This window comes from Zootermopsis nevadensis, unplaced genomic scaffold, assembly GCF_977971745.1.
Source record: "Zootermopsis nevadensis isolate Lab colony 2312 unplaced genomic scaffold, Znev_1.0 Znev_ptg000003l, whole genome shotgun sequence".
In the NCBI taxonomy this organism is placed as follows: Eukaryota; Metazoa; Arthropoda; class Insecta; order Blattodea; family Termopsidae; genus Zootermopsis; species Zootermopsis nevadensis.
The window spans coordinates 3,730,822-3,745,737 of NW_028259135.1; the positions used below are offsets into that span (position 1 = coordinate 3,730,822).

Here is a 14,916-nt window from a genome sequence, read left to right on the forward strand (position 1 = left end):
TCCGAGCTATTGACAACGTTGTTAAATGAATAACAAATAAAAATACATGCGAAATATGAAGTTTCATTACCACATAAATTAGGAAAATCCGTATATTTTAATCTTTTCACATGAAAACAGTTGGCAACACTTTGTAGCCTAACCTCCTGTAAATAACAGTTACGACTTCAGACCGTACCACAAAGAAAACAACACCACCATTAAAAAGGTCGATTTGTCTATGGTATTTAAGGAATTGATCCCTGTTCACACACCGAATAACACAAAACTCACAAAATTCGAATTTATTAATTGTTAAAGAACGTGGTACATATCGTTTAACCCTGGGCTTTCAAGGGTCTAGTGGTAATCGCCACCCAATTGCAGGCACTGGTAAAATCTCGGAGACAACGAACGCATACAAAATTTTTGTGTGAAAACAATATGAGAAACATTTACGTGAAAGACGTCTTGTATCATCCGCGACGAACTGAGTTACGTTCTACTGACGCGTATATCAGCACTGTCACTTTCGGTATCACTCCGCGAAACGATATGCACCACAAAGGCTTAAACACAGGTTAAACCTCCCAAAATTCAAACATGACCCCATTCTGCGACTCGTTCTGTAAGCCAAGGAAGACTTCCTCAAGGCAAACGGCGTTTGGGGAGATAAGGAAGAAACTCGCTTGCCGGCCCCACACTGGGACTTCACCCAAACGCAACACGACCAAATTCTTATTCCTGCCTAGGGCCACCTGAATCCAGTCCATACCCTCGCTCCCCATTTCTCCAACTTTAATTTTAATGTTAGTAGGCCCATTCTAGACCGCCATGGTGGTCTAGCGGCGGTCAGAACGCTAGCCTTGTAATCCTGGGGTCTCGGGTTCGATTCCCGGCGGTGCCCGAATTTATAACTTGTGTTGGGCAAGGCCGTGGTCTCGGCAACACGGAGTTTTCCTCCGTGGCATCCCAACAATTACTCCATTCACACACAGAAGAAGGCAATGGCAAACCACTTCTGGATCATTTGCCTAGAAAGCATATGAATAGGGCCTTTTCAACCTGAAGAGGATGGAAGGATCCTGTTCTTAATGTAAAAAAAGGCCCATTCTAAATATTCCTTTCCAAAATAATCTCCTCCATTGAGGCTTACTGAACAAGATATTGTACGCCTAAATTCGTCTCGCTTTGAAGATGTTTTTCTGGGTTTTCACGCCGTGTAGACACACGACGTTTCGGAGAAACATACTGTCCCCATCTTCAGCTCTGTAATTTACCTGTGAGTCTACAAGGCGTCACAACTTCAAATCCCAATCATCTAATTTTCTCCACGTGTGTCACATGCCACGCCCACTGCTCCTCCTTGAATTGTTTCGTTTAACAGAAAAAAGCTAGTACAAGTAATGAATATTCTCTATTAATATTATTTACCATCCACAAAACACAATAGAAATATTTCCTATTGTTATTGTAAAATTTATAATATATTTACCGTAAATGTTATGCCTGCACGTGTCTCATTTCTGTTATCATACTTATTTGGTTTGGTTGCTGTGCGTTGTTATTTTGTACATAATTACATGCATTATGTGTTTTTTTTCATTACTCACAAACAGAAAAGCGGAGGTAATAAACAACTAGACTCCACAATAAATACAAATTAAATAACAGCAACAACAAAAACCCTACATAAGACATGCAACACGCAATATGTATGCAAAACAAAATAAATAAATAAATAAAAATAAGAAAGATCCATTCGATTTTAAGAAATATATTTAGTAGCGGTTATAATCAGAAGAATTATAAATTATATATAAACACAAAATAAATACAAACGCCGGTGATTTTTATACGAGATAATTTAAAAAGCATGTAAGAAACAGTTCCATTTATAATAATAATCACCATGCCTATAAGTACGTACAAAATGAATGCGCACATCGACTAACCTTATACAAGATTGACAACTTTTTCGAAGCTCAAAGTACTCACAAATTCCATGCGGCCGGAAGTTATACGAGGTGCGATCGGAAAGTTTCCAGACTGCGCCTATAAAAACCCGTACACTTATCTCAGGTATTAAATTCATCCATCACCCTCGAAGTAGTTCCCCTGGGAGTGAACACAACGATCCCAGCGCCGCTGCCAAGCCTGGAAGCATCCCTGGAAATCTTTCTTTGTCAGCCTGTCAAGCACCATCTGCGATTCTGCCTGAATCTCTTCTATCGTCTCAAATCTCCTTCCCGTTAGCTGAATTTTCATCTTTGGGAAGAGGAAGAAGTCACACGGAGCTTAGAAAGGAAGTTGGGGTCGGTTCTTGCAAGATCTTTGAGCTCCTGACAAACGAGAAGTCGATTCTGCTTCTGGTCCTCAGACAGGATGCGTCGCATGTGGAGTTCTTCCTTTAGAATCAGCTGACAGGTCCCATAGCCTATTCCAACAATGTCGCACAAGTCGTTGATGGTACGACGTCGATCTTCGTGAATGGCCTGCCGAATCTTCGTAACATTTTCGGGCGTTGTGCTCGAAGATGGTCGTCCAGAACGCTCGTCATCATCGACAGAGGTTCGGCCATTTTTAAAACGTGAATGCCACACAAAAGTTTGTGCACGACCCATTGCGGACTCCCCAAATGCTTGCTTTAGCATTTCATAGGTTTCCGTAGCCGTTTTGGCGAGTCTTTGGCAAAATTTAATGCACACGTCATTCCGAAATCGCAGGAGGGTCGGTGTAATGCACTACCAAAACGCCCGTAATTAAGAAACAAATGCTAATTCGATGATGCCGGCTGGCACACTGATTCACTATGAATGTAGGCCGCACCCCCTAGCGGCAGAAGCTCGTACTACATCCGGTTCGCCCTCTATTGACACAGTCTTAAAACTTTCCGATCGCACCTCGTACGTAGGAACTGTTCAAAAGTTTTGCAGTAACTAGTCTGCACTTCGCCCGCTCGTCAATGCATCTGAAGGAAAGCCCGTGGAACTGATTCTTCCCAGAACTGCATTAAGTCATTAACAACCAACGCAAGTAACAACAAGTCGGGTTTCAAACCAGTAAACAAGTAACCCAATCACCTGCAGAAGCGACTATGATGCAGCCTTGCTACCAGCAACTTTCACACCTGAAAGAACAAAATTTCATTGCCTACTGACAATAGCACGGGGCCAAGCCCTTTTAAACATGCGTCTAGACTTAGTGGTACATCCCATTCTTTAAGAAGGTAATTGGGAGGTGGCGCGAAGCCCTAGTCAGTCCACGTGGCTCTCACGAACACGTGTGACCCAGTTTCACGTCAGCGCTACCAGGGCTGTATTTTCGGAAGGCACAAAGAGTGTCAGTTGATATCGATAAATCCAATAGACACATCAGAAAAAATCCACATGCCTACAGATTCTGCATAATGAAATATCGCTTAATGTCTTAGTGCCATAAAATTATTCTTATTTACTTGAAATAAGGTGTAAAACCGTAATCCAGTCAATGACGGAGAATTTTGATTTTGGGGTTGTGTAAGATCTTTGGAAAGAACATCGAATTCACATCGCGGAGGCCAAGGGTTCGCACCCAGGACAGTCCACGTGGAATTTGTGGAGAAAGTGGCTTTGGGGGGCAGGTTCATCTCCGCGTTCTACAGTGTCCACATCACTCCGCCATGTACCATTCGAGGGACGAACAATTGGTCTGTTAACGTGCGGTTTCCACAGATAGTCTCACTCTATCACTGATATCGATGTCTCAATATGTCGATATGGGATTCAATATTGAAATATAGATTATAACACTTTCAAATAAAATGTTCCTCTTTCGTGAAAAATTGGTAGACAGGATTTGCTACTCGAACAGCCGAAGTACAAAATGCATCTAATCACAAAGTTGTGGATTATAATGTATACGATAACAATCCTGACAAAGATCTAGCAGTATCCTCATTCGCACCAGACAAATGCTTGAACAATTTTTGAAACAGGCCACGAACACTTATTTCGCAATTACTGTTCACAATTCTCATGCAGGCCTATTTGGTGGTGTTAAACATGTCTAAGAAACAGGCTATTTAAGCCACTGGAGGCTTTATTCTTTAATTAATGCGTCAACGATTCAAATATAATGGAAAATTAAATTTAATTTATATAAAATTTTAAAGTACAGAATTTAAAAAGAAGAAAGATAAAAAATCCTATCACCCATGCCGCGATATGAACTACGATCGTCAGGTTTACGTCAGTGACAAGGCTACACCACTGCCCCCTAATGGAACGTGGAACGTTTGAATCTTCTAGTGTATTAAATTTCTGTCAACTCAAATAAACTAACTGAAATTAATTTAGTCTTGTATACGGAGACAGTTCCACTGAAACGTCGGCACACAGCCATACTACTCCAATCGATCCACACCTCAATTCAGACATATCAAAATGTCTCAATTCTATTACAAAAACTTCTGTGTCGACAAATTACTACTGATATTTTATAATTACAGCATTTCGATTTCCCCGGTCACTGTTTACAGCTGTAAAAACAAACTCTGTGAACTGTAGCACTACCGAAGTCACACGTAGAATCATCCATTTCATTATTGTCATCCCATCTATGCTTAGGTCTCTAAAATAGAAAAAAAAACTTCGCGGTCGAGTGGCCAGTCCATCTACTTCGCAGTCTTCGAAATCGGCGCGATCACCCTTATGATGGAGGCAGTAGGATCACCTTTGAAAACTTTCGTCAATTTCTATTTCCAGAAGACAGCCATCTTCAATTCCTCCACAACCTGCTACAAAACACAATCAATGCACTTTCCTTACGAACGACTGGAGAAGTTTCACATCCACTATAGTCCATACAAACAATAATAAGTAAATAATGATATTTTTAAGCCATGCATTGGGCAACCATCGTCGAGAAAGTCTCACACGCACTGTCAGTCTACGCTTCACCAAGTTTCTCTCACGCTGCCAACACGCAAGGCAGATAATAAGTACACTTGCGGCGAAACTAAGGACTTCGCCTGCGTATTCTTACTGCTGTGTCCTTACATATTCGTTGTTCGAAGTGCAACTGCGTCCTGAGTTACGAGACATTTGCGTTCTTGTAGAACACGCCACGTAAGACAAAACGCGTAAAACGAAAACGATCATCGCCCTGATGACGGAGGCAGTATGACCTCTGAAACGTCGGTAAACACCTACCAGACTACACGGCGCAACAACCCAGAAGACAGAAATCTTCATACTCATCGCCCTGATGACGGAGGCAGTATGACCTCCGAAACGTCGGTAAACATCTACCATACTGTACGGCGCAACAACCCAGAAGACACAAATCTTCATACTCATCGCCCTGATGACGGAGGCAGTATGACCTCTGAAACGTTGGTTAACATCGACCAGACTACACAGCGCAACAACCCAGAAGACAGAAATCTTCATACTCATCGCCCTGATGATGGAGGCAGTATGACTTCTGAAACGTTGGTTAATATCGACCATACTACACAGCGCAACAACCCAGAAGACGGAAATCTTCATACTCATCGCCCTGATGATGGAGGCAGTATGACCTCTGAAACGTTGGTTAACATCGACCAGACTACACAGCGCAACAACCCAGAAGACAGAAATCTTCATACTCATCGCCCTGATGACGGAGGCAGTATGACCTCTGAAACGTTGGTTAACATCGACCAGACTACACAGCGCAACAACCCAGAAGACAGAAATCTTCATACTCATCGCCCTGATGACGGAGGCAGTATGACCTCTGAAACGTTGGTAAACATCGACCAGAATACACAGCGCAACAACCCCGAAGACAGAAATCTTCATACTCATCGCCCTGATGACGGAGGCAGTATGACCTCTGAAACGTTGGTTAACATCGACCAGACTACACAGCGCAAGAACCCAGAAGACAGAAATCTTCTTCGCCCTGATGACGGAGGCAGTATGACCTCTGAAACGTCGATAAACATCGACCAGACTACACGGCGCAAGAACCCAGAAGACAGAAATCTTCAGCAACTATTAGTTTCTCAGGAAGTACTTTGCGCTATGAGTTAGTGACGCAATCAATGGCGCACAGCAAAAATTAGTCTGAGGAATGGGTTTATATTGAGGAGGTCGGAGTCTTATGGATGTTAACTGCAGCTGGTGGAGGGAAAGCAGTCATCAACAGAGGTTTCCCCCGATTCTTAACCTACAATTGTAATTATGAGGTTGAGACAGTTCAAATCGGAACTCACGACGAAACACAAATCCACTGAGAGCTGAGGTTCTCACGGTAAAGATGTCGGTGTTGATCTTCTGGGTTGTGATGTCGTGTGGACGTGTAGGTGATACCCAAAGTCCACACGACGTTCCAACCCAGAAGGCCAACATTGACATAAATGCGAATGATAATATTTAAGTTATACATGCTAATAATATAAGCCTGCACACACGAGACTCAAAAATGGCTGCATCTTCTTACACAAGCCGGACGCCCCTTTACCGACAAGGCAAGACCAAAATGTAAGGTCCTGCAAAAGAAATGAGCCAAGAAACTGGAAATTTGCCCTATGGACCTACAAAATAAAGTGGCTTACATCATAGTGTGGGACGCGGATCCAACGTCTTCTGAGTGGAGAGGAGCTAGAACCATATGAACGGAATAAAAATACAAATCTGCTTTAAAATTACTAGATTACGACTATATTCTCGCACTTGCTGTATCAACTGACTCAAGAGAAAATATCGCGAGAGCGACAAACGAACAGACAGTAAACAGATTAAAAAATTTAAAAAAAAAATCCTTGTAAATATTTTCAAATTTTAGAGGGCACCTCAAAACTCCTCCGAAATAAATTCACACATGCTGGAATTTTACGGAAGTTCATTCGAGAACGTCGGCTAAGCGTCGTGGAATGGACCTCGCGAACGCAAAACGCCTTCATAGGTTGAGTCGCAATTTTCCTGACGGCACGACAGTTGCGTTCCTAGGGGCCAACTTTGGAGTTACGGCACTTCTGCCACTTGATGCGAACAGGTTCTGAAGTCCTCCTTCCAATGACGCCATTTTCATTTCTGCATGAAGTTTAATTTTTGTTACACAAACACCCGAATCAGCTCAGTTCACGTGTTCCTTCTGTGTATTTCACAAGACTGCCATCACAAATACGGGGTGATAACCAAAAGTTCAGGGAATTTTCTCATAAAAAATTACTTATAGCTCCTAGTTTTCCACCGCCATCTTCGAAGTAGTCCCCTTGGGCATGAATACAGCGATCCCAGCGTTCTTTCTATGATTCCGTGCATCCCTGGAAGTCTTCAAGTGTGAGTGTCTTAAGCACCTCCTGTGATTCTGCCTGGATCTCTTCAGTTGTGTCAAAACGACGGCCTTTCAATCGAAATTTCATTTTGGGGAACAGGAAAAAGTCGCAGGGGGCGAGGTCAGGCGAATAGGGTGGGTGGGGAATCACTGTCGTGTCTTTGGAAGCCAAAAACTGCCGAACAACGAGCGATGTGTGGGCGGGCGCGTTGTCTTGGTGGAGAACCGAGGTGTTGTAGCCTCTCGCACTTTCGCGATGTTTTCCGGTGTTGTGCTTGTTGATGGTCGTCCTGAACGCTCATCGTCGTCGACAGGCGTTCGTCCATCCTTAAAGCGTTTGACTCATAGGACTCTCACCAAAAGCTTCTACAAGCACGCGGTGGGTTTCTACAGCAGTTTCTTTAAGCTTAAAGCAAAATTTGATGCAGATTCTTTGCTCCTTAAAATCTGCGGTTTAAAAAATTGCCGAACCACTACAACACGACGTTACAAAAACGCACGAGACTCAAGAACGCGGACTCTCACCTTAACGGCTGTTGGCACACTAATTCAAAAAGGGTATTTGCTCGCCCCTATCTAGTGGCGGCAGGCCATTCCACAACCGGTTCGCGCGTCGAATTCAAATTCCCCAAACTTTTGTGTAGCACATCGTAAATGTAATTACCTCACAAGCTATAGGACCTCATAGACTTCTTCTCTGTGGCCAATTCATAACATTGTCACAATAACGAACATAATAAGCACACCGTTTAATTATTTCAGTATAATGTGTTTTGATATGAACTAAGGAGAGAAATTGGCTGGATTAGAATACCGCTAATATAAAGCTGCCATAAATTTCGCGGCGGTACCGTAAACTTTACAACGTCGCATTGCAAATGACCATTTTCACGTACTGAAAATTATCATACAAGCAAAAAAAAAAAAAAAACCTTTACATAAGACCGAACCCGTGGTTCCCGCAATTACAGACCTTGTTACATAACACCGTATCTGAACCTGGGTTCCAACAGTTCAAATACCTTGAAACCTGAACACAGAACGCAGCTAAACCTGACCTCGAGGCCTCAAAGGCAGCCCTCTAGAAAACCTCAACACGCAGTTTGGTAGTTAGTTTGAAAAAACACAACGGTAAAGTTGTCCACGCCGTTTTACAAAGCATAACGCCATGCAGACGTATGGTGACGTGGGGGTACTGATCCATATATTCTTAAATTCGGTGCTCAGATGCACAACTCGACCGCTTTACCCGCGAGGAGCTAACCCCAGGGAATCGAACCCGTGGCTGTCACAATACTAACAGAGCCACCCCAGCTTCAAGACTAAAGGTCGCTGTATAAACGCAAAAGCTTGAAGTCAGAAACGCGTAGAGTTGCCAAGGACCACAAAACCGTTGTGGCCACTACTCAGGGTCCGCGGTTCGACTCAAGAAGCCTCATGTTTCTAAAACAAGGACCGACAAATTCCTCGGCTCATCTCTTCGCTGATACAAAGTCTAGGGCAACGGCGTTCTACACCAGTGCACTGTGTGTGCAGACCGGAAGTGACGGAAGGATGTTGATACGAGCCACAAACGTATTTCAAAACCCACGTGTATGTAATTATGTTCTGAACGCTTTTGGGTCAAGAGCAGCCTATTTAAAGCCAACATCTCTTATCGTCGTAAGCTTTCTCTTCTCCTGAGGTTTCTCAATTCCTTTGTAATTATTACGATGTGCAGGACCTGTTTCCTCAAGAAACGAACTAAGCGCAGATAGATTTCCCGCACGACAGGATCCAACCTAACACCAGCCTGATTACAGTTCTCTTTAATATAATTCAAACGCCTGAGCAAACGCCATGTTTATACTTCTGACAACATAAACCATGTAAGACTTGAGGTTCTCACAGCGGTGAGTATGAAGATTTCCGTCTTCTGGGTTGTTGCACTGTGTAGTCTGGTTGATGTTAACCGACGTTTCAGAGGTCATACTGCCTCCGTCATCAGGGTGATGACGGAGGCAGTATGACCTCTGAAACGTTGGTAAACATCGACCATACTACACAGCGCAACAACCCAGAAGACAGAAATCTTCATACTCATCGCCCTGATGACGGAGGCAGTATGGCCTCTGAAACGTTGGTAAACATCGACCGGACTACACAGCGCAACAACCCAGGAGACAGAAATCTTCATACTCATCGCCCTGATGACGGAGGCAGTATGACCTCTGAAACGTTGGTAAACATCGACCATACTACACAGCGCAACAACCCAGAAGACAGAAATCTTCATACTCATCGCCCTGATGACGGAGGCAGTATGACTTCTGAAACGTCGGTTAACATCAACCAGACTACACAGTGCAACAATCCAGAAGACGGAAATCTTCAACATAAACCATGTTTTGAAAGTGTTTTAATCTGTGATCACACAGGAATGAGACCTCTAACCCACTAAGTAATAGTCAGAATAAAAAATATCCGTAATTGACGTAACAAAAGCAGAATATTTTTCACAGAATGAAAAAAAAAAAAGTCAGTGCCCCATACTGGATGGGATCAGTATTCAAACTAATGCACGCTTACTCGCCCTCGATGGTTACAGGAGACTCTCTCCCAGAGGGCAAAGTGTCCAAAGAGTGAAAGTGCTCGCTTCTATCCCGTGTCGAGGTTAAAAATGGGTACACAGGTTAACGCGCATACAGACCTGCCTACATCTTCACGTTCCAACGGCAACTTTAGCTTACAACACTTCGCCTATATGGAATATTTTGTCATATATATTCGACTACAACACGTCTACCTCTCCGATTATCATATTCCTAATTGTTAGGTTAACATTTTTTGGAAACGACTCCTCAAAGCAGAGTCCTTCAAAATTCAGGTAACAGGATAAACTCATTACATGATGTAGAACAGTGGTATTCAACCTTTTGTGTTCGCGTACCCCCCAGATATAATTTCTCTTCAATTTTGTACCCCCAAAGTTGTTGGTGTATAATTCGAGTTATACACAGTATATAATCTACATCTAAAATAAATTAAATAAATTACATTACTGATTAATCAGTGTTTGTCATAAAATATATATTTTTTTTTAAATTTCACGTACCCCCTAAGATGTCTTCGCGTACCCCCCAGATATAATTTCTCTTCAATTTTGTACCCCCAAAGTTGTTGGTGTATAATTCGAGTTATACACAGTATATAATCTACATCTAAAATAAATTAAATAAATTACATTACTGATTAATCAGTGTTTGTCATAAAATATATATTTTTTTTTAAATTTCACGTACCCCCTAAGATGTCTTCGCGTACCCCCCAGATATAATTTCTCTTCAATTTTGTACCCCCAAAGTTGTTGGTGTATAATTCGAGTTATACACAGTATATAATCTACATCTAAAATAAATTAAATAAATTACATTACTGATTATTCAGTGTTTCTCATAAAATAATATATATATTAAATTTCACGTACCCCCGGTGGTATGCGTACCCCAGGTTTAATACCACTGATGTAGAGTCCTTCTTGAGATGCTAACCGTCGTTCATACGACAAACAAATCTCTGCATTTTAACAAATCGTATTGTTAATTACCGTGAAAACAGAAACGAGTCCCTGGCAAATACACTAAGCTAGACGAAAACCAAGTTATATACCCCAGCACACATTTAAGATTCACCTTAATATTATTCTCCCATCTACAACCAAGCATTCCAAGTGACTTTACCCCTTAAGGCTTTCCGATCACGATAAAACGATATGAAATTGTCAAAGCTTCCATGATAATTCACTTAAACCGTTGGACATTACTCATGCATCGTGCATCCACTCGGTTGGGTGACATTGGTCACAAAATGGTGGCTTGCCCAACAGCAGTGTTACCAAAATTTCAAAGCTAACGACGCAGCAATGAAGAGCTAGTTCCCCGCGGGGCTCGTGAGGGGGGAATGCTGCGAGCAGTACGCGGGGGATCCAAGTGGGGACTCACCACGAAAGCACGTAAAGTACAATATTAGCGCAGCTAGGCATCGACGGACTGTGTCATATTTAGAATTCTCGGTGCTAGATAAATATAATTTAAAATAATATAAAGATTCCACCTAAAATAAAAGGTTCTCACAGAGCATACAAACATTCGTCTAAATACATTCATGTACCAGCAGATTTATCACAGACTCTCTAAAGTATGAAATTTTGAAATCTACATTAAAATCCATACGGATCTGCAATCCAGAAAACTAACATTTAACAATCTTCGCGTCAAATCCAATATTGCCTAGTCTTAGGAGTATCTTATGTAGGCTTTCGGTGTGAGAGGCCAACATTCATGAACACATTTTTAAGATGGCAGCTCCCTCTCGCGCCTTCGAAACACAAAGTCACGCAATGACCGACGGTCAGTTAATTAGTCAGACTCAGTCCAGCTCATGTAAATAATCTTTAAGAATTCTGTCAATACCGCAAAGAATACACAACTCTTCACCATTAAAATTTTAAACTAGATAATACTATTTAAGAAAAATAATATTTTTCCTGAAGAAACACAACAATGCCGAGTAAACAAATTACTTGAGTAAGACACTAAACTAACCCCCCCCCCCCCCGAAGGGGGGTTGGTCAAATGTTTAACCCCCCCATTCGGGGGGGTTGGTTTAGTTTCTTACTCAAAATTTTAAAACGCAACCAACCCCCCCCCCGAAGGGGGGTTGTTTACGTTTTAAAAACTTTACCAACCCCCCGAGGAGCTCCAAAACGAGCGCTCTGCTCTAGTTATATCAAAAAATCTATCTCTGATCACTCAACATTCAAACAAATTTAATTTTTGAAGCATTGTAACCCCGCTGTAATTGAAGCTTATTAAAGGCAGGGGGGAAGCAGTTACAGTACATCAAATTTTTATACGCTAAACATTCGTCGTTATGATGAATTAACGGTGCACAAGGACAAATATGTCCCCCCCCCCCCCTCTGAGGTGTTATGCTATCATCGTCCATTATTATAGATAGTGGTCTTTAGATTTGATGAATGCCCTGAAGACAGAGCCAATATTTTCCTCCAAAATGGTGACATACAGTGAAATAACTCACGACTACCACCGTCACGTATAATCATACAACCATGAACACCGCAAATTTTACCTACCCAATATAATCTACTGTAATAAATTTTGGAGATTATTTTTACCTTCAACTAACTTTCCCTCCACGAAGGTCTTTTTAGGTAATGCGTCCCTCTCTTAAAACCAGGTGTTAATATGTTTACACATCAACAGTCAAATTTTGGCAAATTTAAACTACGAGGCTCGTCCACAAAGTAAGTTTCCCTGGGGCCGTTTACAGAAACAAAACACAATTTCATGGAAATATTTATTGCAACAGATACAGCAAGTGTCCAGCTATTTTTAAACATATTCGCCACCGGAATTGAGACATTTGTCATACCGTGGGACCAACTTTTGAATACCTGTGTCGTAGAAGTCTGCCGCCTGGGATTGGAACCACTGTGTGACAACCATCTCCGCGCCTCTGTCATTCTCAAAACGCTGACGCTGACCGGACAGGAATTTCTTGAGGTGTAGGAAAAGATGGAAATCACTGGGAGCGAGGTCCGGGCTGTAGGGTGAATGATTAAACACCTCCCAGCTGAACTCCTGCAGGAGACTTGCTGTCCGTCGAGCCGTGTGCGGCCTAGCGTTATCACTGACCGCACTTCACAGTCGGCGGGAGCTGGAATAAGAACCTCCATCTTCAACAGCTGCAACGATGCTACTGTGAGAACGCGGGAGGTGCCGTTAGTGCATGCGCCATGCTACGTCATTGTTCTATCACGTACGCACAGTCGCTTCGCGCAATATAAGGTTTGCTAGCTGTGGGACGAGTGGGAAACTTACTTTGTGGACGCGCCTCGTATATAACTCTGGCATGAAACGTGTCCTCGCATGTTAAGAGAATAACACAAATTGAGGGTCTCTGAGAACAGAGTTCTGTGGAGAATGTTTGGATCTAACAAAGAGAAAGTAACAACCGAACTGAGAAAGCTAAAATTTATGGCCAACAACGATAAAATCGTACAGAACAAGTAACACGAATTACGAAAAATTAAATTTTTTTTAAACATTTTGGTTGAAAAACACGACGGAATGAACCCACTAATTGTGCACGGACATCTTAGAACAGTTACAAAATGAATACGGACTAACAATATGTGAAAGCGTGGCTTGATTCAGTTTATGCAGGACAGGATCCAATGGATCTTATCGGGGAACACTCCGGAACGGAAATTTCGACAATTTCTTCAGTGGCCAGTGCAAACAGTGGACGAGTCGTAAACAGAGGCCTACGCAGAGCAACCAGCGCGCTCTTAATCGTTATATCCTGAAGAACATGTTTCATAATTGTTCAAAGTGAAACTGTCCACCAGCTGTCGAGAAGGTTCGATACCTTAGAGTCACATGAGGTACCCAATTGCCCGTCAGATAAGCCCCTTTGAATTTATGGAACAGTTCATTTGCGTTAACACGAGAGCCTTGGTATGTCCTGAATCGCCTGTGGTCAGGATTAGTGTGGTTTGCTGTGAAACCACCTTAGATTATTAATTAACCAGTAGCTCACTGGCTTACATATGATACCACCTTCAGTGGGATATCTGTTAGGAACATTTGTTAAGGAATTGGCAGATTTTCATGTTATGAGGCTAATCACCAACATTTTCGAAATATTCTCTCCGCCACCCTGACCTCAAATTCCCTCACTGATTAGATTAGGTTCACCGAACGACACGACAGAGTCGTTATCATTCCTATTACATAATCGGAAGTGTCCGGGTTCAAATCTCGCCCCTGAGACCAGCTATGCTTATTGAAGATTGTCGTGGTTTTTCTTAGTCCCTCCACGTACGTAAATGATGGAATAGTACATTAATAAGACCACGACGACCGAGTGTGTTTATTCCAAAAATCGAGAGGCCACACAACTCGCAAATGAACTGATGACGTAACAATCTTATATCCAGCTATCTTATATGCAAGCCACGGTGGTCTAGCGGTTAGAACGCTGGCCTTGTAATCCTGGGGTCTCGGGTTCGATTCCCGGCGGTGCCCGAATCTATAACTTGTGTTGGGCAAGGCCGTGGTCTAGGCAACACGGAGTTTTCCTCCGTGGCATCCCAACAATTACTCCATTCACACACAGAAGAAGGCAATGGCAAACCACTTCTGGATCATCTGCCAAGAACGTATATGAACAGGTCCCAGTCCGAGAAAAGGATGGAAGGATCCTGTTCATAAGGCCTGTCGTCAGACAGAACACTAAATAATAATAAGATGAGGTGGTCCAGCGGTTAGAACGCTGGCCTTGTAATCCTGGGGTCTCGGGTTCGATTCCCGGCGGTGCCCGAATTTATAACTTGTGTTGGGCAAGGCCGTGGTCTAGGCAACACGGAGTTTTCCTCCGGGAGCTTCCCCGGTTTCTCCGTGGCATCCCAACAATTACTCCACTCACACACAGAAGAAGGCAATGGCAAACCACTTCTGGATCATCTGCCAAGAACGTATATGAACAGGTCCCAGTCCGAGAAAAGGATGGAAGGATCCTGTTCATATGGACCTGTCGTCAGACAGAACACTAAATAAATAATAA

The 14,916-nt window shown here is 42.6% G+C and overlaps 1 protein-coding gene across 1 annotated transcript in view; it reads right to left on the reverse strand.

Annotated features, from left to right (window-relative positions):
- ftz-f1 (ftz transcription factor 1) overlaps positions 1-14,916 on the reverse strand; it is a 157,016-nt gene that overhangs the window by 62,820 nt on the left and 79,280 nt on the right. The window lies entirely within an intron of this gene.